Here is a 26,665-nt window from a genome sequence, read left to right on the forward strand (position 1 = left end):
CCCGGCTAGAATCCAACACTCGCATGCCGTAGGAAGGAAGCTTCGCATTGCCTTGGCATGCCATAGCCGATGCATCGGAATAAACGCGACCGGCTGTCGATTTTAATTAGGAGCAAAGTGTTACATAAATTGAGTCAACTAGCCGCGTCGTAGTTAGCGTGTGATGGCTGTTTTTTTTTTTTTTTTGCAAAAGTCAATGAAATGGAAACTGGTTCCGACGCTTTTGTTGTGTTGTCGGGCTGAATGTGCAAATGTCGCATCAAGCGGCGAACAGTGCGGCGGAGTTTACAACAAAGGATTGCAATTCTAATGCAGTTGCATATACGTGTTCTAGCATGCTAGCAGCTGTCGGTGAGAACGCAAGAGCCAATGAAGGAAGGAATTTTTGTTATTCAATCAGTCAGACAAATGATCAAATGATCTTTTTATGAGCAAATCATGAAGGCTTTCAACCTAGTTAATCTTTAAAATGCGGTTTTTCCGGGATTTTTTGCGGGACTTTCTTTCTTTCACCATAATTTGCTGAAATTTAAGAATTATATTTCTTTGATTACCTTTTCTTTCATGATATCATTTACGATTAACAATTATTTATACCTACAATTTTAGGCATATTATCTGTTTATTTCATTCGAGGGATCGTACAAGTAAGCTAAAGATATTACGAAAAACATTAACCTTAAAATATTACATAATTTTTGTATTTGAATTTTGAAGCGCAATATAATAATGGCATTTTCGTGTGTAAGCTTATGTGTTGTATCATCAACAGAAAAGCCTAATTTTTTAAGTATTGACTACACGTCAAACGATGCCAGACTACTAGCTGGTAATGGCAGACTAAAATCTCTCTAACCTAATATTTCATATAATAAATAAATTTCATTCGCTTACTCAACTCCGCACGCAACTGTTATCACATTTATGATTTATTCCTATGTGTTCTGAAAATAAATGTCTATGCATTAAAATATTCCAATAAGTAAGAACTATTCACCTCCCACCGCCTCATGCCTCCTCCATCATCCTCCCCATCACATAACCATCTTTGTCCCATTCATGGTTCCATTACGATTGACTCACCGCTCACGTCCTATGCATTATTTGCTGTCGTAATCTAGGCCAAGCCGCGTCGCCGTACGCAAGTTGGCCGAGTCCCGCCATCCAGAAGTTTGGATGCCAAAGACTTTCCTACATTTGCTGCGTCACAACGACCATTTGTTGCGAGCCTCCCCGGGACACGCACTGCACCGTACCGCTGTCCAACAGATTCATTATGCATCCGTGCGGTTGTAAATGGCGCTACGTTTTCGGAATGCAAAATCACTCACCATCACCCCAGGTTGGGCCAGCTTGGTTGGTCTTGCAGTGGCGATCGTGGCTGACAGAAAGACCTACTTACCCAGGCCGACCCAGGCCACAGTGCCTGACGTCCCGTATGGCTCTTGGCAACGTTTTTCGAAGTGTCAAAGAGTGCCCGCTGCTTGTGGGATGTGGAACAGGGCAAGATTTACGATTGATGCTTGGCAGCTACGAAAACACCCCAGAAAGGAATACGTTCCAACCTTTAATGTGACTTATGGTAACGATTCTGATCCACCGCGAGAGTTATGTCATCATTATATTAAAATCTGTTATTCGGTGACTTTACTATTTCATTTGGTAAACGCATCAATGCATTTTCGTTTATCACCAACTCACCCTTCAAAGACAACGTTAATGCAAACGGCGAAACTGTTAGAACGGCAGCTTACCACCAGCATAACGCAATCGTGCCCCACCATCGATGTGGGAAGTTCAATGAACTTTTTAGCTAGATTCACCTTCTCTTTTCAGTGTGTTCCATTTATTCCAGTCCGTTTTATCGGTTCTTCTACAGCTTTTCCCCTGCGGAAAGTGTCTCTTTCTCTTTGCCGCTACTGGCTCTTTGCCGCAACACACACACACACACACACACACACACACACACACACACACACACGTACGCATCAAATCAACAAAACTCTAAACGCATCTCTTTACGCGTTTTCTCTACGATTTTTCACTACTTCTCTATGGAACTAAGTTTCGTCCATATATCCATGCCCACATGCCTCTCCTCGGCAGGCGCTTTCAGTTTGAGTTGCTCTGATTTTGCGCTCCTTTCTGCCTCCTCATTGCACCGTTGCCTCCCAGTTCTCCCGACTGCCCTGTGTCTAATGCGCTTGACGCTCTCGGCTGAAAACTCGTGAAAAAGGCAAGCACTGGAGAAAGACAAAATGTACCGTTGGTGTGTTCATTTCTTCAGCACCATCGTCGATGCTTCGGTTGTTCGTGACTGGGGCTGTTTGGTGGTCTTGCAAGTTTGATTTTTTCTAAGCTTCCCCATGCCACTAGAATGCTTCATTATGGTTAGAAGCTAGGAAATGTTGAAAAATGTAATTTAATGCAATTTAGTGTTTATTGTTTAGGAAATGAAATCGTTTTTTTTTTCGTGATTGGTGAGCCTTGCTGCAGATGAATAGTAAAATTTTTCTTAACTTAAGTCAACACTTGACAAATGGGTAAAATAAAAATCATCTCTTCGGTACTAACACACGATTTCAACGGCTGGTGAAGAAAGGAACCTTTCTTTCGAATACTCATATTTGGTTTTATTATTTTATTCGATTGAATTAACCAAAAAACAATGTAAATTTGCTAAACTAAACTAGCAATTCTAGTAATAAAAGAAAACTCTAGTAATTTTAGCTTGTGCGTAAAGTTTGGAAAAAGAAAAAATATTAAAAAGTCTACCATTGTCACTTATGTTATTACCTCGGAAACTATCTTCTACGTTTCAAACCTAATTTTCTTCAGCATGTCCCCTTCCCTCCACTCGATGAAAATGATGTCTTACAACCATCCGGAGCGCTTCCATTGCAAACAAAAGTTAAATTAACACTTTTCCTCATAAACTCGCCTTCAAAACCACAAATCTATGGCTCAGTACAGTTTCACTGCACCTCTCCACACCACACCCAGGTTTCCACTTTCCAGAAAAGCATCGAGTTAGGTAGGCGCATTTTCCTAAGCCCCAAGTTCATTGACCGCCGGCGCTAGCGCATTCATAGCGCAACACCAGTCGCTCAGTGGAGTAGGCTAGTAGTGTTGGTGATGCGCCTGCCGTACCGGATTAGGCTGTATAACGTAATCATCATTTCGAAAGTATGATATGCGCCTGCTGGGAGGATTTTCCGACCATCCCCACCCCAGCGGTAAGAAATGTGCAGTGTGGGCTAGTGGAAAATCTCGTATACTCGGAGTATGCAGCAACAAGGAAGGCAAGACTGAAAGGGAGCGAAAGATGCTCTTAAAGAAAATAAAATTATCTCAACATTACGCGTCAAACCGACCACAATTGCGTTGGTGCGACGGGCTTACTTAAAGAGTTATAGAAAGGCCTAACCTAGGCACAGGAGAGAAGAGAAGACCCAGCAGAGTGATAGAACCAGTGTGTGAGAGTGGAAGAGTGCCAACTCGAACCTACGCAGAAGAAAAAGAAAAACCAATAGTTTCATTGTAATGCCCTATTTACCGTTTGTTTTATGTGCACATGTGCACGCGTCCGCTACAAGCCCATGTCCATCCCCTTTATGCTTGCCAGTGGTTTGCTTGCTCTAGGGCAAACCATTCCACTAGCACTTCGTGCACGCGTTGGCCGAGAAAATCATGACCAAGTGCGTACACACTCTCCTGCACAAATCATGAACTTAACGACGTCACCATTTCTCATTCGGAAATGCAATTTAAACCTTGCCCGATATTCCAACAAACGAAGATGACATGGCGGCTCAAAATGTCTTGCGAAACGGCTTATCAATCTTGCGGTGCACCGGTACCTAGAGTTGCGATTTGGTACGAGTTTTGTTTTCCATTTTTTCGCGTTCAATGCCTCTCCCGCTCTCACTGAGGTTTCCAACTTGCCGAAATCTGCCGTGGCAGGAGAAAAGTTCATTGACTCGGATGGCGCTGTTCCATATATCAAGTCACCGCTGGCCTATCCACCATCTTCGCACCCGCTGCTCGAGCAGACCTGAAGTGGAGCAGCGATGGCCTCATAAATGGTTTCAAGCATATGATGCGAACTAACAAGTTGGAGAAAGATGAAACAGAAGAAGCAAAAGGAAAGGGGAAAAAACACTTACACACATAATCTGGCCAGAGCTTGCCGCGAAATGAAAACTTACGGGAAGGTTCGTTGCCTGAGGTAGCATAGAAGTCTTTCTTGCAGCCAAATCTCTTCTAGAGAGGATTCGATTTTTAATAGACCAATGAACGACCAATTCGCAAAATAAAAAATCTACACCTCAAACTTTCAACCTCGCAAAAAAAACATCACGATAAGTAGGAGATCCATCTTTTCCCCCTGAATCGTGAACTTGAAAAAGGCAGTCCTTTTTGCGTATACCCTAGGCATCTTCAAGGATTACTCTAGAGCTGTCACACGGAAGTCACCTTCTAGCAATCATGCAAAAAATCACCAGCAGTGATGGCGCAATTGGTCGCCCGAAGCAAGTGCTCTTCAAACCGGCTCCGTACGAACAGCCGAAGGGAAAAGATGAAATAACAACGGTGTTTCTCATCATCCCTCAGTTGGAAAGTATGTGCACAACGCACAAAACCACGGTGAAAGAAGTCAAGTCGGCATCAAAACTAGGATGCAGGAAGGGTAGCGAAACGTGAAAGAAAGCATTGCGCGGAATGGCCACCGCGATCGCGCAACATGAATGCTACCAGGCGCGGTTAAAGCGCTACATATGTACAATAGATTTAGCACTAGGTAACTGGTTCAACAGCCGCAAGTAACCTCGTCCCACGATTGGTGTCTGTGTTTGTGTGCGTGTGTTGCCTAGCCGTGCCGTCGTGGTTATGCTGCACGTACACCGTGCGAGCTTTCTTCTTTCGTTCGCTCCTTCCGTGATTTGCTTTCTTCCGATCGTTGCGATTCGCTGCAGAGTGGGCCGGTTGCCACTGGAAAACGCGAAACGAATCTGTACCACGGTGGGTTTGCCAGCTTTTCTCACCAGAAGTCGTCACGTAACAGAAGAGGTTTAATCATGGGTTGTACGATTGGCGGTAATGCATGATTTAAACGATCGATGGATGTATTACATAGGCTAGCCTCGTAGATGGTATTCTAAGGGTTTACTTATTTGCAATTTATGTTATTAATTTTCGTTAAACCTTGTGGTCAATTCTAGATCATTCTCTAATTGAAGCGCGAACTTATCTCAAAGCTCTAAACATATTTAAATTAGGAACAAATTATCTAGCTATGCAAAAATAGCAGCAGGAATTATGGGATAAATAAATTTTATAACAATAAAACAAAGACTTATAATAATTTTCTAGTATTTACCTCTAAACTACCTTTCCTGGCTCGGATAAAATCATTTAAAAAAACACAAGAATGGTAGAAAATTTTAGCTAGAAGTTGAAGGGAAAATGAGTAAAAAGTAAGCCTCATAAATATATTGAAATCTAGGGAAACATTGTAACTACATCACTTCAATGTTGAAAATTGTTAGAACGAAATGCTCACAAATCACTGTATGATTATCATAAAATCATTAATCAAATCATAATATGTTTGATATTACAGAAAACTAAAGGTAATATTATCAGTAAACAATTGATTTTTATTACTATTTGGGAAATATTAGTACACGTTTTTGTGCAAGATTTCTTGCAATGAGGTATTTATAAATGGCTCAACGTGTTTATTCAACAGTGCTGCTGAATATCACGTGAAGGTGAAATTCGTCCAAAACTCGTTCTTTGTCCATCAAACCGGTCAAGAGCCAGAATCTTCAATCTCATCGTTCTTTGCGCACCGAGCGAACCACTCGAAACAGCAAGTAAGTATATGCTAAAATGTGAAAGTGATAAATTCTACCCAATATGCGTTGCTCCAACCATCTTGATTCAGTTCATTCATCCCACATTTCATCTTTTGCATCGTTCTTTAGCCATCAAGTACACACGCGAAGAATTTTTTTTTTCGACCAGGCAAGAAACAACAACGCAGGAAGGAAGGAGCGCGCGAAAGAGGAAAAGAAGTTTCTTCGCAAAAACGCATAAACCGCACTGCAGATATCGAAGGTGAAACAAAGTAATCGAACCCCCGGTCCGAACGAAATGGAATGAACGAGTTCAATGGCCCCCCAATGTGGCCGTTTGTACGGTGTGGGAAAAGTTTGTGTGTGTGTGTGTGTGTGTACTTACCGAAAAATGAAACCACCCGATGCCTCAATGCGAGACCGCGAAAATGCGCGTATCTGGGTGCGTATCTGGGTGCGTCCTCAAAACACTACTCGAGTCGCGAAAAACGAAAGAAAACGTTTCGGTGAAAGAAAAAATGAAACAAATTGAACAAACAGTATTGAGGTGTTAGTGGACATTTCGTGTAAAACTATTGCGAAGTTGATACTCACGGAAGGTGCGAACGACTGATAAACAATCTTTCTCAAATAAGATGCGCAAATGTGATGGGCCGCACACACGAAGACGTGCTACAGACCTTCGTGAATGAATTCTTAACAAATAAATGAGGGGATTCTTTATAAAATATTGTTTTTCTTTTCAATTGCAGCAAGTTAGAATACAAAATTGTTTAAAAAATTCTAGCAATTGTCTAAAGTTTGTTAGCTAAAAATCAAAACTGTATTCAGGTGGATATAATTAGGCTAAAATGAGCCTATAATGCAAATCAATGAGTGAAACCGATCTAAAAGTTTTGCAAATCATTTTAAGTTATTTCTCTTGAACACATATAAAAAAGTGTTCTAACCTCTTATGTTTAAAGTCTGTTTTTTTATCAAACTTGAAGCATTATGTACATTTTTTAGTATAATTTCTTAAGCCTCATTACACTAGATAGTTTTAATATAATTTTATTTATTTATTATTCAGTATGACGGCATGTCTCCGTATTATCAACACTATGTGTGACTGAAACAATGAGCATTAATAATAAAGCATTTCCTCCTTATTCTTTGCCTTATCGCAAGCATATTTGGTTGTGTTAAATGACTTTTACCAAAGAGAATAAATAAGTAAGTAAACTCACATAATTATTTGAATGATTCATTCCAGTTTGATAAGAAAATCTCGATCAGTTTTAAAATTTTAACAGTATAAATACTTTAAATCTCACCCTAACGAAAACAACGACTCATTGCACATCAATCAAATTTAAAGATTAATTACATCAACCAATCAAAATGGAAGAAGAAAAAAAGCAAAACACTCGTCACGTAAGATTGCGCTGATAGTGACTTGATAATGATGTTTTGATCGTCAAACACCACCCATACAAAACGCCCGATCGTATCAAACATAAACATCCCAACAAAAAAAGCCAGGCGCCCAAATAATGTCAAACACAATTTAAACCGGAAGATAAATTGCTTCACTTACACATTCTGCCCAAAGCACCCCAAAAAACGAACGTAACATTGCCATGGTACATCGGTACATGAAATCAAGGGATGGAAATTAGCCTGTCACTGCATCCATCATTGTCTGTTCAAGGGCTCCCGTATGCCCTTCTTCCCAGCTGATCTGCACCGGTATTGGTGGAGCGCTCCTCTACCAGTGTACGTGTATGTGTGGCTGTTGCGAAAAGCATATGGGTTGCGAGAATCGCAATACGCTTGTGTTGCGCGGCCGCCTTCGTACGTTCGTAGCGGCTTTATTATACAACCGCGGCTCATTTTTCAAGTTCGTGGCCATCTCGCGCTTGACTCGCCACTTTGCCCATGGCCGTAACCGTGCTCGTATGCAGCTCGTTTTGCAACGCTGCGAGAGAGACAAACTCTGCCGATGCTCCGGAATTGGCACTCAAGGTGGTGTTCTACTGGGAAAATTTATGTAATTTTAGCTATTTTATGCAATATGTTAATTTAATTGTTAATAGATAAAGGTAATGATATAAATTTAAAATCAATACATTCCCTTCTTATTTTGAAGAGCATTTAGAATCAAAATGATTGCAATCGATCGACCGGTACACTCCCTCCGATACTTTTGCACGATCTCGAAAACCTGTTCGGATGTTCCAACGCAACACCCTTTCGCGAAGAAGACGCCCGGAATGCTACTCGCGTAATAAGAATCGGTCCGCTTCAACCTCGCGCCTTTTGGTAATACATTGGAATGTGGTAGTAGTGCTGCCGATTGGCAACTTTTTACAAACTCATTTCGGTCGCCATGTTCTCTTCATGAGCGATAGAGATAAAGAGAGAGAGAGAGAGAGGGAGAGGAAGAGAGATGATCCAGCCCGAAGATCGTCGTTGTAGCACCGAAAACGACACAACTAAAGCTCGCGAGCTTTACCTGAATCTAAAGAAGAAAAAACTCCCCCCTTCCGGGGGAGGGAGAATGTATGTTAGGCCAATGACCGCTGACGAAGCTTTGGCTTTGTTTATGTTACGTTTTCTTCAATCCCGTCGATCACATTCACTGCGCCATGTTCCGTTCGCTACTCTTTTTTTTTCCAACAGTTTAGTTTCGTCCGGTTTAGTTGTTTTTCTTGCTGTTGCTCTTAAAGCTTGAGGGAGCTTTTTCAGCAGCCATTATTTATTTTGTTCGATCATTCTCGCACTCGGACATTCGGTGTTCGGAGAGTTTTTGTTGCTTCTCTTATTTTTCCTTTTGTAACGGGTGACCATCGAAAGCGTGTCAGAGAAAGCATACGCACAGTATTATCGGTGGTTCGTTTGTTGGAGAAAGAAAATCCCCCTCTTCACTCTCCCATCGTTCCCTATGCCACGCAGTGTCCCATGGTGACGCACGGGAAATTTTGTACTGGTTGCACTACTCGTGTTATTAGATGTTGATGATGAAGAACTCAAACATAATGAAGGTGTAGTGCGAAACGGGACGTAAGGATAGAAGTAAGTAAGTTCAATTAATAATCAATACGTTTTCAGCAGTTGTTATTTGGTAACTGCTAACGTGATATTGTTATCGGGGAATTAAGATGTCGGTTTGAGATGTTCAAGTCAAAAAGGTAAGATACATTTTTTAATCATGTATTTTACCAATCGCGAAAATTGATAGGTTTGTTGTCAAAATTGTATTTTTTGTATATTTATTTATTTACATTTGATTTTTACAGTCCAGTGCCGTATCGTCAACACCGCTTTTGTTGAAAAGATTTTCACATATTGATAAGGCATTTCCTCCTTATTCTTTGCCTTATCCAGGGCATACATGGTTGTCATGAAATGTATAATAAAGGAAATTTTTCCACTAATTCACAATGCTTTTTTCCCCAGTTTCTTGATCATGTCGCCACACTTTAAATTATTTTTTCGTAGATAAATGTTTTATAAAGAACATTTGCCAACTAATCATAATGTCCCGTATTTCTGTACCTTTACGGTACTTACCATTATTAACTTATTTTTAAAAACTATCCATATTTACGTGTTTTATTTAATTTCACATTTTGCTTTGGAATGCTTTCAATTCGATGTTTCAATGTTTAGATAATAATTACTTTTTTATTTCTGTTCAGAATAAAATCATAACATTAGTTAATTTAACTAACAATAATCTTTTTCTGTAATCCGGCCAGGCCGTTCTTCTCGTCATAAAAAAAAATCATTTTTGTCGTCTACTGACCATAGTTGAGTAACAATGTATTTATAAATATCTTGGAAATTTTCGGATTACGGTAATTATTTCTAGCAGCACATTGATTTAAACAACTGGACGATTTTTTAATATTCTAAAAGACACAGTTAAGCAATCGAAAATGGGCAATATTTTAATGCTTTGACGATGTAGTTTATGTACAAGTAGTGTCAAAAATATATTTTAAAGTAAATTTCAGCTTCTTCACTTAAACGCACATATAATAAATTATTAATTTAAATAGCAACAATAGCATAAGCAACCGCTTTTGTCATGGTAACCCTTCCGAAAACCTTGTCAATTAAAAACTCATCAAAGTTTCATTTCACTCCTGCACTTAATCGAGGCAAAGTGAGTGTTTTGCAAAACTGTTTGCCAATCTTAAATGTAGTAAAAGTGGGTGAACCAGGGGGGTCCAGTAAGCAACGCTCAGCACATACGCACAGCGAAAGGAATCGCTCACGCGCATCATGAAGTCGCGATAGTGAAGACAAACTAATCTGGATGAGAAAGAGAGAGAAAGAGAGCCAAACAATCGTGCAAAAAAAGAAAATCTTATGCTATGAGACAACAGAGAGAGAGCGAGAGAGAGAGAGCGAAAAACAGAAAGGAAAAAGGAGTAACAGAGCGAGAAAAGAAATGATCACTCAAAAAATCCACTTCCTTCTTCAGTAGATGGTTGAGTGAAGAAAGCTCACGTTTTTCCCCAAACGCTCCTCCATATTCTTCGTTGCGTCTAGCTCCCCTCCTTTCCTAGAGTCGTCCCTTCCATCACCAACCTCCCACTTCAAAAACCTTCTCTCGGATCGACTGTTGAGTAAGTGTAGTGTCAGGAGAAAATTGTGTCATTTCCTTCGATGCGTTATGTACAAGCGGTTAGCGGGCCAAACCAAAGCTCGCGCTACTGTAATGTTCGCGCGGGTCGATGAACCTTTTGTGGGCTTTGGTGGACCTTGAAATAGTAGTGCGCATCTCGCGTATACGGTGAATTGAGGTGACTTTGCGTTCGGGGGAAAAATGGTGCCTGATTGATGCGTTGATGTGAGAAGCTTTATTTTGGGTTCAATTGGTCGAGCTTTGAGTAGAAATTTTTTGGAGGTCGTACATTGAACCCAACGATTGCGAAAGCAGCCAACATTTGTGCGGGAAATGGTGGATTGTAACGATTTGATGAATTTTAGAGTTTCAAGAGGTGAGGTGGTGAAAAATTGAGCAAATTATTTTCAAACTTCTTTGACTTCACTAAATCTCGCACCTACATAACCCTACTTTATTGCTTTTCAGGACTAAAAGATTCCAATGGCACCAATGCTTCGAACCGATCGTCCGATCTGAGCTTTGGACGTGTAAAACAATGCATTCTCATCTGCTCCGGTTTTTCTGTTTCCAAATTATACATGCAATTGCATATCGCTCGCAGCCCTTATTTACGACCTAACGGCATTTGCAAACATGCATGCTGTAGCTTTCAAACGTTTCCTAAACGAACCCTAAAGGCTTCGAACGAATAACGGAACGGTTTATGATGTAATGCTGCGTCCTCAAACGAAACCCCGAACACCCAACAGCAAAAAGGATACCACCCGAAACCAGTCCTGCAGACGCTTCCTGCCACCACGCACCAAAAGTACAGCAATTCGTCACAATTACGTAATTTATGCTGTCATGTTGCTGTCCTCATCTGCTTCCTTTGCCATGTTCACCATGGTGGTGCAGTGTGCATTGTACTGCACTTTTGCTCTCGTGCTTGAAAAGTCTTAGAGCACCTAACGGTGCAAAAATGTAAAACAAAAACACACCAGAAAGTTTTCAGTTTACCGTTTTGTTTCCCTTTTTTCACTACACTTACCCTTGATGTTGCAAATGCTATTTGGGAAGAGTTGTAAACATGTTCTCGTGTTTAAGGACACAACCTTCTGTGTAGAAGAGGTGGGAAGTACACAGGGAAAAAAGGACTCCTTTGCACTACTCCCTTTTTAGCCGTTTTTTTAACTTTCCCAGAAAGTGGCGGTGCTCATTAAGACTTAAAAAATGGCTTCGTGAACTTGAAGGTTACGATCACTGTCACTACCCATGCGGTACATGTGTGGAAAGTCTCAAAAAAACCTCCCAAAAGTCTAAACGAGTTCTCAGAGCGTTGACACTGTAACGGTGACATTTATTGTGCCATAAATTGTTATTGCTTACGCATGCAAGGAGAAAGAAAGCTAAAAAAAAGCAGCAACATGGTTGGTGCAGCAACAATGGGCAACAGTATTTTGAAGGACATGCGGAAGATTTTTTAACGACTGTTGAAAAAAACACAAATTGACAGATCAGGTCCCTTGCGGCGGCACAAGCGACATAATGTGTGTGGTGGTCAAGGTCACCAAATAATTGGCTGTGCGATTCGAAGTTTTTCATCCAGAGTAAGCTTCAAGGCACATTTGATCCTTAGTCTAGGAGAAAGTAGTTGACGCATAACATATAAAATATTTTTGGAATTATGAAAGGCCGGTCAATTGTGCATAAACTAGATCATGAGTCACATATATGTAAATGCATAGAAATGGACCACAGAAGCTGACTTAAAGTAATGTTTAATTAGTTTCGTTTTCTTTGTTTCATATTTCATAATTCTAATCGTCCAGCAAATAGTGTCCTTATAAGGCACTTTATAATATCCTAAAAACTAGGATTATTCTTAATCTGTTATAGCTTTAATAGAAATAATTGAACAAACCATCAAACAGACGTCACATTAATAGTAACAAAAATCAAAATGTGGTGGGAAGAAGTATATTTGTGTTCTCAGTCGCCATATGGTGGGAAGAAGAGATTCACTGTCACCATGTGGTGGAGAAGAAGAAACTCGGACTTATAATCGCGTCGAGAACAGAACAACGTGATTGCTAACTGTGCGGACCAATATCTTTCTTTATCTGACTGTCCAGGCAGTCTGAAGATTCTAGATGAGAATCTTCCTTACAGGAAAGTTGGAGACATCGAGGCCTTACCTTTGGTAGGGGGACTCTCGATGCTCATCGGCGGAGCAAGTCGGCCAGGCGACTTTGGATGTTCAGAAGGAATATCCCTTACTGGCATGTTGGAGGTTTGAGGCCTTACCTTGGGTAGGGGGACACTCAAACCTCTAGAAAGAATTGAACGCAAGGTTTAGCTTGTTGTACCTTCTCTCTGCCTGTCTGTGTGTCTGTGTGGTGTCCCTGGAAGGCTTCCAAGACCGTTTTATTTATACCCAATTCTTACAATAGTTTTTGCTCGTTTTTGTAACCAATATTGTTACTTAGTGGTTGTTCTTTTTGCTATTGCATTTAGTACAAACATATTTACGTAAGCATAAAATGTGTCGCGGTGCGATCGATTGCTGCACTTGCAAGAAATGTGTCGGATATCATTCGTCGTTGGATCTATATGCTTGCTATGCATGAAGTTACTTGTTTGTGTTTTGTTGTTTTGTGTTGCTGACCACTGTCTAGACTCGCTGGTTGTTTTGAACTGATATCAAATTGCATTGCGTCGCTCGCTAGCCGGGTGCGCTGGTAAGTGTTTGAATGTTCATGTTAAGGCGTGCGCGGGGTCAAAATAGCTGAATGTACATTTCTCACGCTCTTGGCTAATGCAGGTTATTTGTTGAATTGGTGAATTGCTGCTCACCGTATTATGCTACATAGGGCTTGTATTATGCGAAATAATGTATACTCTAGTGAGATGTTTAGCAGATATACTACAAAAATATGTCCCTTTCTAAGCTGGTAAGCTGTTACATAGCATTAAACTTCAAGTCCTTGGCGTTGTATAAATCCATCATTCGTAAAAGTAGTTGTAGCTTTTGAAAAGACTTTCAATAGATAGGGCGTAGTGTGTTATAATCTGTGTTCTTCTGCGTTCTAATAGTCCTCAGACGTTATTCCAAAAATATGCATTTACTCTCATGTTTTGAACATCCTGACCAAACCTAACAATCTTAACTATCAGTTGAAAGAGAAAAGAAGCTTTATCAGTAAATAACTTTCCTCGGCATATCGTTTCGCTCTCTATTTCACACAGTCTAACGCTTCCCTTAGCCTACACGACGGCACAGTCTAGTTACTATCAGACGGTTTCGCTGTCGGACCGCGCTGCAGCTGCTGAAACCTTCTCAGGATGCACACGTGCTCAGAACGCGCCGAAGCGCATCGTTGCAAGAAGCTGCGGAAGCTTTAGCGCACATCAGCCACACCCCCCCCCCCCCCCCCAATACCCCCCATCGCATCATCTTACGCTCAAAAGTGTTAATGATCGCCCGTGACTGCGTGCAGTATCTTGCAGTTTCCAATGTGGCGTACAATTTCACTACACCACCGGTCGGATGGCACCGATTCCTCGACGCTTCCGATGTTCCGATTTCAAGCTGTTTTGGGCTGATGTTCCTATTTACTTTTCCAGCCTCGCCCATTCGCCCGTGAAGGATTTGTCCGCCATTTTCCACCCGGATAGCGCCGATCCACACCGCCGGGCCGTGAGACTTTTACCTCGAATTTTCCTCTCGCTTACTCTCGCTGACCGGTGGCCGTTTTTTTTTTCTGGGACGCTGGCGTACATCATACAACCGCTTCACCACGACGGTCAATGACCCACTGTGTGATCGCGAAAATTGTACACACAGCTTCCCACACACACACACACACACAGGGTATACGATCGGTCTGGTTTCCGTTTCATTTTTCCTTCGGCTCATTTCGATTGCCGCTGCGAGCATTAATTGATCCAAAGCCGTTTTGTTTTCCGAGCTGTACTGAGGATTTTCTTGGCAATGGAACGAAATGGGCACACCGATCGTATGGAGCGGTGGCAAGACATATAAAGGAGAATCTCTTGATTTTTCGCCTGTTTCCTGCAAAGAAAGTGCAACGGTAAAGCAGTGAATTTTAAGCGCGAAAAATGAGTTTATGTTTTTGCTATAAATAACGAAGCGAAGTGTTGTGGAAAAATGGAGTGCGAAAGGAAAAACTGATGTACAAATGTGGGAGATGTTATTGAACATGAATTTGAAGAGCGTTTGAACGAAATCGCAGCTAATACTTGGTATGAATGTTTGATTAATCTATTACCTACCAAAATCTACCTTCTGATCTGTTCCGAAGATACAATCATAAAAAGAAATTGTTAAAATCCGATCCAGATAATTCATATTTTTTCAATAATTTACCTGGTTTCATTTCACTTTATTCAGCTACTTTAAACCCGGGTTTCAAACACTATTTTTTGGTGCTCCGCACAGCCGTTAAGATCCCGTTACCTCTCAGCAACGTATTTACATAACCACGGCCCAGGAAATGGATGCATCCCTAAACCCTTTTTCTAAACACACACACACACACCGCTGGATGCACCCACCCGTTATTCCATCATGCCGTTCAATCAATCCCTACTTCGAAAGGATTGATTTCCGGCCCACGGCTTCAGACAGGATGTCAGACAGCCACCGAGTAAAGCATCTGCCGCCGTAGCGTTATCCCTCCGGTCATACAATGCAGCTTTTCTCCCGTGTCCGTGTCCTGTACCGTGCACTGGATGCACCTTTTTACCGTTTGCAGTTGCAAGCTGCACCAGACAAGCACCACTTGCGGAGGCTTACGTAATTGAAGGTTTCTTTTTCGCATCCTGTGCTGGCTGGCAAATGATTCAATATTTCCTATCACACTTATCGATTGCACTGTTATGCAATGAATCTTACAAGGATGTCTTCCCTTTTTTTCGCAAGAATTACCAAAAAAACGGCTCTAAATTCATACTACCGTTAGCGTAGCTCCTGGTCGGCTTATAATCTCCGCTCTTAGCAGCTGCATTGATCGAAAAATACCGTTCTGTTGCGGAAAAAATGGTTCTGAAAACTCTCGTATTGTATTATCTGCAATCGCATCCTGTGCAAGGATCGTGTTCACCTCAAGCTTGTGTTCTTTTAGTTGGGTTTGGGATTGCAGCAGGTACGTTATGATGTTCTGATTGATGCAACAAAGTGCATACGATTGAGCGGAGCTACATCCTTCTTCGATCGTATTGTTGATAGATGAAGTTTCCCGTAAATGTAATCTTTTTTGTGGGTCGCGGAATTTGATCGCATTGTGTTATTGGATAATCAGCAACATCTGGATGCGCTGTTTTTTTCTAAACAGCTCTGTTTTTTCAGTCTAATTTGGTGCATAATAATATAGTCAGAGCCTAGCTTCGTCTGTTTTGGATAGATCTTCTGCCTAAGAAACCTATTTGATTACTTGATCTACAACCGTAATTCTTTGTCTTAACGTCCTACAAAATGTAAACCGAATAATTAGTTATTTTAAACCACGTAGAGATTCTACTAATTCATGAAAATACAAATTAAATGCTGATGGTTGTCTTAAGAGTTATGGTTAGTTACGTTCAAAGTTACAGTTCAAAAATTGTAATGTTTGGTACTTTTGTGTGATTTGGAATAAAGTATTAAGATTTATTTAATTAATGAGTTTCACATCAAATGATCTTCAATAACGGTAACATCCTTTACAAAGAACCATTACCTGCTTCCTTCCGCTTTGACTACACCGAAATCCATTTGACGGGCGATTAAAAGCCACTCAAAGGATCATTTATATCAAACGGATGCATTTTCTTCCTATCCCGACCATTACCTGTACCCATTTCTAAATCCCAGTCAGAAAACAATTCCTGAAACGCTCAATTCCAACGGGTTTAATACCCATACCCTTTGCCCACTATTTAAACTACTTCAACATCAACAAAATTCTATACCTCTTCCTACCACCTACCGATCGTCCTACACCTACACCATTCGCTCATCATCATTAACGGCGCCCTTCATTGCCGTTTGACTTTCCCACGACACTGCTCCAGAACGACAGCCGACACAACAATTGACAGGAGCTGCAGCACCACCGTACACCAATAAAAGCGCATCCTACAGAACAATGCATGCTGGGAAAGGAACACACACCGCACGAAAAAAAAAACGAAAGCTACCCTTTTTTCTCGATTTTCCACTACCCTTTCAACTGTAAATATTGATGTTTTCTACCCATACGGGAACAAACCGAAACGACACCGGAATATCCTTTTTTTTCGGAGGAAAAGGATTCAAGTTCTAACGGTATCGCTAAGTGTTACTGTCCTGTGTATCCTGTGGTGTGTGTGTCCGTGTGTAGGTAAGGATTTTCACACACAAACACGCCGATCCTCAATGTTGAACCCGGTGCTACCTTCTTCGCTACACCGGCACAGAGGAATCGTGAAGAGGGTGTTAAATTGACGATCGACTGATCGTCACATATGTTACTCGTAGCGATCGTTTGAGGTTTCATCCGCATGAAGTGTGATATGTTGAAAGGTATAGCGGAATTAAGTAAAAAAAACACTATTTCAATTTTTTTTTTTTTTTTTTGCTTAATTGGAGCAATGGAAAGAGAACTTCAAAAACACAGCAACAATACGTGATATCCGTTTTCCCACCAGCTTTGAAAGCGTGAGCATGAGAACTTACGAGCGAACATAAAAACTCAACCACGTTACATCATCAGGATGTTCCGATCGGTATCGAAGGGTGCGCTTTTGTGAGTTGATTTGTGTGAAGGAAGTGAACTTTCAAGCTTTTTTCATCGATTTGATTAAACCGTACAGCAAGATACACCTTTTAATCCAGTGGAAAATCTGCCGTAAGGACGTATTGTAAATATTTATTTAATAAATATAAAAGCGTGCCCGATGGCGTAGAAACAAATAGTTTTGCAGCAGATAGTTTAAGTAACTGAAGCAAATAAAAAAGCAATTACTGACACAAAGGAGTACAATATAGGTTTGTTTCTTAACTCTGTTTTTTTGATAAATGCATGCAGAAAAATCACTGAACAATTACTTTCAAAATAAACATCTTTTTCCTTCCCGAAGAAAAAAAACCTATATAAGAGCTTTATGCACACGTTAATCATCATGAACAGAAAAAAACATTGCTGTAACTTTACTGAGCGATAAAAAATAAATGATGACGTTTTATATGTATTCGAGCCAGACGTTTCTTCACCGAATAGTCAGAATTATTAATATTTTTGTGGATTAACATTATCTCCTTCATGACCGACATAGAGATGATTACTTGACCGACAACATTTTAGCCCGCTAAAATGGATTTTATAAGTTAATTTCATGTTCACTCGTGAGTCTATTCAAGTTTTTATTTAGTTTATAAAATACTGTTCTCTTTTTATTTGCTGTTATGTATCACAGAAAAGAGATTTATTGATTTCAAATTGATCTTTGAAGCTGTAAATAAGAATTAACTGAATTTTAACAGTGTTTAATTTATTGCAACAATCGAATGACACACCTTGCTCAAAAATTTAAGAAATATGACTCAATTACTAATATTTAGCAACATAATATTGAACTGTAAACATGATAAAAATATTGATAATCCAAAATTCAATTATCTTATTTCAGTTAAATGATACTAATTTGTAAAACCAAATCTTTTAAATTGTTGAAGCTCATGTAACAGAACAAAGTCCCACATTTCAGTGCATATTTAAATGTATTTTCGAAAGATTTATTCCTATCACGTACCGTTACATTCCTCAAACTTTCCTTTTCACACCTTCGCATTGCATTCGCTTTATGTTCATCCTTCCTTCCCGAAAAGTACCTGGCGAAGGATTTGTTTTCAAATAGCTACAATTTATTACACCACATCACTGTTACCTCCACTTCGCTTCACGGCTACCTCGCTTCAGCGTTCATCATCCACCGAACGTGTCTCTTTCTCAAGAAGGACATAAACGATTGTGCTTCGAAAGAAAAAAAAAACATCAAAAAACTTCAATGCCTTTCGGTAGGCGAGAAACCCGCGGGCACAGCATAAACGGTACGAAAGCGAAGGATGAAAAAGGAATCTCGATTACTTTCGATGCACCTTCTCGCCCGCGTATCGTTTGACGGTGCACTGGATGGATCGAGAATTTAGGCAATGAAAACGAATTAAACGACAAAAGGAAGAAGGAGAAAAAAAACAAGGACCGTGCATCCCTTCGAGCGTTTGGGATTTGATATCGTTTTTATATCAAACGTCCCGTGGAACTTGTTTCTTTTTTTTCTCGCTCGACGCGTAGAAATAGGTAAAGTTTCAGGGACACGAAAAAGCGATCGTAGGTAAAGGAAGGTAGGCTCGCCTAGAACAGGATTTGGAGGTTATTATTTTTTTATTATTGTTGCTGTGTGTAGTTATCTAATTGCCAGGAAACACCGCAAGAGCATACCGAAGAACAGGTTTCACGGCTTTCAGGCTAGATGATTGTGTGTGTTTTTTTTATGTGTTCCCTCGAGTCCCTGCGCTATTAGATTTGTGTCTTCTTTCTTCCTGCGTAAGCTTGGCTTTGACGAGCATTCTAGGACACAACATCCCTGTAACGAGAAAAGAAATCTTTTCCTCGTTCCGTTCTCGTCACTTGCTGTTTGTTGCTGTGCGTTGCAGCCCAATTTTGGAGGATAATTCCGAGGAGGAAACCGGTTTCGGTCACCTCACTCGCCAGGGGTTGACTTAAGCCACGGAAAGGATAAGATAACCGCGCGGGTATTGAGAAATGTTCTAGAAAGGATGAGTGGAACAAATTACAGAACCGGTATTTAGGGTTAAGATTGTACGCTCGAACTGCGGCAGCATTGGTAGAAACAGTTTCAAAAGGACTTCACTTTTTAACAAAGGTTTGCGTTCTGATGAAATGGAAAGCAATGAAGTTTTGGAGTGATGTTTTGTTGACATTTTAAAGTTTAAAAAGCAACAACTACAAAACTCGTTCTAAAAGTAATATACTTTGCTCTAGATAAAGGACCAACTCAAAGTTCAGCTTGAAAGTTCCTGGGATGTGTTTAAACTAATTTGACAATTTTGAAACTGTCTCTACTTGAAGTTGATGCCTCTGACCTAATGTCCCACGGCACCAACAAACGCTCCACGCTAATAAACCTCACCGTTATGTCACGACGTTGCACAAGCAATCTTCCCTGCAAATAACCAAACCAAAGACGACCGGCCATGTCCATCATCTAATAGCGGCCCTTTTACCTTAAGGCTTCTCCTTTTCCAGCCCGTCCCAATCGCTGGGAAGCTTAGAAGTGCCCTTTTTTACAGCATGAAATTGATGAAATTGAAGTTTATTCCCCAAATCGAATCAGCACTGCTGCTGCTCTGTACGGGAAAGACTTCAACGCGCAGCAGAACTGGAACCCGATCATGACCATTGATCTTACATAGTTATCTGCAACCATTCTAAGCTCTATAAAGGGGCCCCATGCCAGGTTCTTTCCTGGACTCCCCTTCGCCAAGATCAATTCAACAGCAACGCATCAGTATAGGTAGTCCCCGGGTGTAGCTCAGTCCCTGTTTAATGCCAACCGCGAGTGCCACCGCAGTGACTGTTTTGTGGTGCAGAGTTCATTGTTCCAGTTTCGCGCTACGTGCTCTCCACCTCTCTCCGCCCATACTTCAGTGAGATAGATACACGCAGAGATTGGTTCCCGGCTGTACGCAGTACCGTGCTGTTCGACGGCCGTGTTTCCGTCTGACGTTCAGCTACCGGTACCCCAAGTGTTTCCTCATTGGGGGCCTCATAGACCTCCCCCTTTCGACTCGCGATAGTTACCCTGCCGGCGAAAGGTGGCAAGCCCCTATGGCTTTGGATACCGAGCGATGACAGCAGCAGCTACGAGCAAACGATCGTGTCGACACACAACACAACTCACACTCGACCACAGGCCGTGCAGTGGGAGTACGCGTAGAAAATTGACTTGTGCTTTGTGCTTGCCCCCCCCCCCGCGTCCTGGACACCACCACCACCACCAGAAAGCCTAGAGTTCATGGTCCATGGTCTCGGTCGCCTCGGTTCGTTGTCATGTTGACTTACATTCCACCTCACACACTGTCGCACCACGGAATGGGGGTGATTTGTCTCTGTGGCGCAAGCCCTCCGGTCGGGGGCTGTGCAATGACTTCGCTCGGTACATGCCCAGCTACTTTCCATTATGTAATCGAGGTACCGTTAGGTTCAGGTCGTTTCGGTATAAAAATCCCCCATTCCCTCCCGCATCGCGTGGCACTGGGGAGCATGGTTTAGAAGATCGGTGGCTAGAAGAGTGCTAGTCATCACCCTCCCGAGGGTGGCTTTAGATTGCGCTTGCACGAACTGTTGCAGCTTCTGCTTTCGAACGATACCAAGTACGGAACCGGGGCTGTTGCTTTGTGTGTCTCAGCCGGTTATGCGAGAACTGGCGATGTCTGTGTAAGGAAACTGGTATTCCTGTTGCAGGAGAGTTGGATGGATTGGGATTATAGCATTCGTGTATTATATAATTTAGCAATTCGTGCAGAACAAGAAGGGGTTTTGTTGGTGAATTATTTGAGAAAAGTTCTTTGATCGTTCCTGAATGTCCATCAAACACTTTTTTAACATAAAAATATTCAGTTTTATCTGACTTTGAAATTTATAAATGAAAAATAGGAATTATATCATCAAATGAGTTTTAATAAAAATTTTAAGACAACCGACAATACAGGCTCGACAGGACAGGCTCGTAATAATTTTAACGAATAAACAAATAATTTTTAAGGCGTATAAAAACATAACGATCAGTAGTTCGGCTTTCGAACTAATTATCCTGTTCAAATAAAAATAGTGACCCATTTTGCTAAACTAATCTACAAATTAAATTAAATTGAAGAATGTCAGAAATGACAGGCGGAGTCCTCGCGAGATTCTCACTTCAAATATCTCGCGAGATTCTTGCTCCGTATTGAAAACTAGCAGAACAAAAAGTATCAATTTGTCTCTTAACTAAGAGATAAAGAATTAAGTTAATTTATTTGGGAAACTTTTTTATTTAATTACATTAAATAAAATATCATCAAAAGAAATGCTTTAAGTAAGGTAAGGTAAAAAAATTGAACAAATCTTTAATAAATAAATAACAAGTTCGAAAAAAAGCAAGTAAATGTATCAAAGGAAAGAATTGAACAAAACTTTCAAGATTTAAAGTGAAAATAAACTGCAAATGATATTAAAACCGCTTAACCCGCCCGTAATAAAGCAAACTAAAAATATGATAAATAAAGGTAAGTCCTATACACAACCAAATGATAAAATGATTCAGTAAACATTCTAACGGATTAATTAGTCAATTTCAATCATTTTTTCCCAGTACCAATGCCCTCCCAACCTAATTGCTCCCGGTACTCCGTCATACGCCTCATTAAAGGTAATTTCTTCTCCAAATGTCAATCGATTGATTGCATGATCTTATACATTCACTCCATTATCTTTGCGAAGCCGATTTCCGCCGAAACTCCAACCCGCTTTTAAAACGTACAACAAACAAAACAAACTATCCCCGGAACGATCAAACCCGCGAATCTTCCTCCCGGGGGTCGTTGAACTCATTACCGTGTTCGTTATTTTCACTGTTCAATCGCCGAAAGCCAAAGTCAGTGGTAAACGCTTTGGGCACCTCACTCTTGATGCCACATCTCTCGTTCGCTCTCTCTCTCTCTCTCCTTCTCTTACTGACAGGTCCCATGAATCATAGGATCTGTGAGCATCTTCTACCCCAGGTACGATCAACCTGTCGAAAGTGGCACCAACCACACCAACCGGCACTATAATTTTGCACAAAAACAAAAGCGAAATGCGTCCGTTTTGTTCTGAGCGCTTCTGGCCAGATACCGTTCGATCCGATCCGGCTGCTACGGGAATGTAAACGAACATCGAGAATATCGGGAGGAGCAAATTAAGAGAAAGGTGAACCGACAGTTAGAAATTTCGATTTCCGCCGGCCGGGGCTTACGCAGAAACCAGCTAAAAGCATCGCGAACAAGTGCACAACCATTCTCAAGATTGCACACACAAAAAACTGATTTCTTTTCCCATTTTCTACACTGCCCGATCGATGAACCTTTTTCCTTTCGTTCTTTATGTTTCGCTCATTTCACCGAACCGCTTGCCGATCCTATGCTAAATAGCTCGAGAACATCGCACCGTGCACGGGTCCGGCAGCAAATAATGACTGTCGTTCGACGATAATGGCTGTTAATTGTTGGTCGAAAATGTTCCTGTCCGAGCGAAGATGGTACCGGTCGCGAGCAAACGACACTTGCCGACCAGTGCAAGATAACGGCACCACGGCGCATTGTTGAGTTGCAGCTTCTGGCCAGCTCTGCTATAGGAACCAACCCGAAAAAGCGTCCAACGCTCTAAGAAGGTTCCCAACTTTCCCTTCGCTCAAATCACTCGATACTCGTCAAAGCTCGAGCCAACTCGCTAATGATAGAGGCGAAGAACAAGAAGAACCGTGCGTTGGATACCGTGGGCACTCCTACAGAACCTTTCCCCCCACGCTACATTCTTCTCTTCAGTCTTCCTTTTTAATAAGTTCCCGAGGAAAAGGCAACGCTTCTTCGCCCCATCGTCATCTCTTTTTTTGGGCAACGGGATTCACCTTTCGCTCGATTCGGATGGCCAAATGCGCGGTTTATGCTTTTTTTTTCTCTCTCTCTCTCTCTCTCTCTCTCTCTCCCCCAAAGGAACAAAAAAAAACGTGCCACTTCACGTGTGCTTGTGCGTGCGCAACTTTAAAAGCACACTGAAAGAGAAAGAAACGATACACAAGCGCCCGAAAGAAAATGAGACCATTTGGTCGCGAGGTCGTCGACCGCGGTTCGCGAGCGATTTTTAAATGGGTTTCGTGGTCGAAATTTCTTCCAAACTGCTTTGGACTCGCACGTACCGCCCCACCCACCGAAAAGCTTCTCATTTTCGGCAGTCAGTAGAGTAGAGAAGGAACAGCGAGAGCGAGAGAAGATGGCCAAGCCGCTGGACCCTGGACGGGATGAACTCAATCACGGGACTGTATCGCGTGGCAGCGTGAACAGATGAAACTTTATCGAAAACATGTAATTGTGTCATCGGAAGAATGTGTGTGTGTGTGTGTGTGTGTGTGTATGCTGTTTTGAAGGGTGGAAAAAATAAATCATGAGTGGCTGGAGTTGGTGGATTCGTTTTATTAAGGAGATTTTATTCATTTCACAGTTTACGATTGTATCTTCTTTTGCATTTATTTTGGGGGAATTTTTTGGACGCTCAAAAGGGCAAAGGTTTGTAGGTTTGTGATGACTAAATTGAATAAAGGTTGTAATTAAAATATTTTCGAAGTCCGTTTTCTCCGCCTGTGTTTTATTAATCAATTATGAATTTATCAATTATCTAATTTTGGCATGAACAAAAATAAATCGCTAGCAAAACACACCTAGCAATTCCAAGCTTATAAGCAAATTCTAGCAAATTCCTGGTCGCAGTCTATTTCTTTTTTAATTGAAGTACAGCATGTGAATGCTAAAAACCGGTTTAATATGATTATTTTATACATTTGCTACTTATTAGTTAAAAAATAAGCAGATCAATAATAAAAATAAGCAGAGCGTTGTTAAGGTGTGAAAAAAGGTTATTTTTTCATTAAGTCTTAAGATGCTAATTCTTCAAAAACACCCATAAAAGTTTTTTGTATAAGTATTTGAAATTTAAATTCTGTTTTTGACGCAAAAAGAACCCTTTTAGCAGAATTATATTACGTTTTCTGCAATAATAACCTTTATGTATTGTTTTGTTAAAATTGACCAGTTAGCTTGTAAAGAAAAACAAAACCTATCCAATCAACATTACAATTAAATCGTTTTTGCTTCACTGCTTCAAATACTGCTCATTAAATGGATGTGTCTGCCGGTCGATCCCCACTATATTCGAAATATCAACGCAAACAAAAAATTCCAACGAAACATCCACTAAATGTTTATTCAATTACATTCCCTTCTCAAAACATATATTTAAAGTGCAACGCGAGATCGAAACACCTGGATGCAATTACACATTTCTCCGGGCACTACTGTGCTGTAACGTCCCCTCTTCATCATCATCATCTTTCCGGTACCAAACATTCTGCGGTACCAACCAAGAACAAAACCGCCAACAGGTTCTCGTGCGCCTCCATTAACAATTGCCCAGACCCTGCATTCTATTTCCTCGTGCTTTCTCGCTTGCTCACCCTTAGCTTTTGCCGGAATACAACCTTAAGTGAAGATGATAAAGTAACAGCATGCGCGACGACAGCAGTACCAGAACACTTGCAAGTAATTTTGATTGCTCCCGCATCCAGCGCGAACGCATCAAGCCCATGCTTGCATGGTACTGAATTAAAACATACTTGCAACCGCACATAACACATGCACGATGCGATAATATTGCCGCGTCATACCATCATGATTTGTGCCCGCAAACAACCCCCTCTCCCGTGACCACTGTCAGCTCGCAGAACCCCTCTTACTATCAAAACTTGCGCGAACTGCTGCTGCAACCGGTTGCCGGGGACATCGTTCGAAAGGTTCGTCGCTTACGCGAGCATACAGAGTACCGTTGGATGCGCTAGCTATCGCTCACCGTTGCGCTCTCACGTGAGCTGTGAGCTTCTTTGTCAACGTGTCCTATAACCGAAAAAAAGGGTCCCACAATCTCGGCCCACTCCACCAGGGCGCATAGGCGGGAGAGCATACTTCAGATTCTAATGGTTGCTCGGAACAGCGTCTAGCGATCTAGCCGCATTTGCTCACGTTCGCTGGCTCACCATCGGCTCTCACACCGGTTTACGGGCCGGTTTCCACAGCTTACGGTACTTTTCGTTTTCAATAGCTCGCCGCACCACGGCTCGGCACCGCATTTAGCCTATTTTTGCACGGACAGTTCATTGACTCTCTGTGTGGGGCGGCACAGTCGGCTTGATCGGTTCTTTCTCACTCTCATTTCCACCGAACCGAAGGCAACCACAGACCACTGGGTAAACATTTTTCACAAAACGGTGAGCCATTGCGCTAGCTAAAACGCTCACAAACAACGGGACACAAATCACTCACTCACACGAGGGGAGAGGGCTGGTAACCGTGGGAGGAAAGCGGAAAAAGCTTCCCGTTTTCTATCTCCCCGGAAGCACTGCTACGGGAAGTGATAAAGAAAGCAGAAATCTTCACTTCAATCCTATCACCCCAGTCTGCCTCCGTCCCTTCCGCCAGCTACCTATGTGCCTGTGGTGAAATTGGGAATCAAAACAGAATTTTCTTTTCTGGAGCAATGAACTCCGCTACCCAAATGAGAATAAACGAAAGGTGCGTACGAGTGAGCGAAACTTGAGCACGCTCAGGCGATTAGGTGTCGAAAGGCTGAACGCCACATAGACGAACTGGAGAGCTTTGTGCTGCAGTCCCCTGTCCGATTGTGGCCAAAAAAGAGCCACGAAAGAAACTTCGAGAAGCAACGGTGGACAAAATAAACAGGGGGCGGCTTGGACCGCATGGAAAATCCGATTTCAATTTCGGTTCCCTCGAGTAAACAAACGTGCGTAGTCGGTGTATCTGTACGTAACCAACGGGATATGTGCTTGTGCATGGTATTGGTTTGACAGACTGGTTCTGGGCGGTTCGTCGCTTACATTTATCACCGGCGATGAGTCATTTGTTTGACAAGATGATGAATGAGGTTAGCGCCGGAAATAACGTGCATTGATTGAAAGTGTTATTGATTTTTAGCGCGCAAGCTTTCGACACAAGTTGGTGCTCACGATCAGTCATTCCAATTGAACATTATTAAGAAGCATATCGGCTATAAAGAGAAGTAAAATTAAAGGCAAAATTCTTTTCTAAACCAACCAGCTAGCTTCTTCATTTGTGTAGGAATTAATTTTCTAGAGACATGTGCCTTCTTCAGGCTATTTAAGTCTATTTAAGGCTATGTAGCAATATGGCCAGATTCTTCAGGAAGTTAGACAAAAACTCTATATCTCTCTCTCTTAGTTATTTAAAATATTCGTTTTTGATTTGTGATTTGAAACGTATTTTTTATTATTTTCAACTTATATCTTATATTTTATTCTTAATTTTGCACATTTTTCT

At 41.4% G+C, this 26,665-nt stretch overlaps 2 protein-coding genes across 2 annotated transcripts in view; both read left to right on the top strand.

Moving 5' to 3' along the window:
* LOC126560898 (uncharacterized) overlaps window positions 1–26,665 on the top strand; it is a 502,800-nt gene that overhangs the window by 310,195 nt on the left and 165,940 nt on the right. The window lies entirely within an intron of this gene.
* Window positions 14,415–26,665, top strand: part of LOC126563276 (uncharacterized protein KIAA1143 homolog) — a 154,216-nt gene continuing 141,965 nt past the window's right edge. The window contains exon 1 of the mRNA XM_050219907.1: window positions 14,415–14,418. The gene's annotated coding sequence lies outside the window, so the exon portion shown is untranslated. The remainder of the gene's footprint in view (window positions 14,419–26,665) is intronic.

Source organism: Anopheles maculipalpis, chromosome 3RL (assembly GCF_943734695.1).
Source record: "Anopheles maculipalpis chromosome 3RL, idAnoMacuDA_375_x, whole genome shotgun sequence".
Classification (NCBI taxonomy): domain Eukaryota; kingdom Metazoa; phylum Arthropoda; class Insecta; order Diptera; family Culicidae; genus Anopheles; species Anopheles maculipalpis.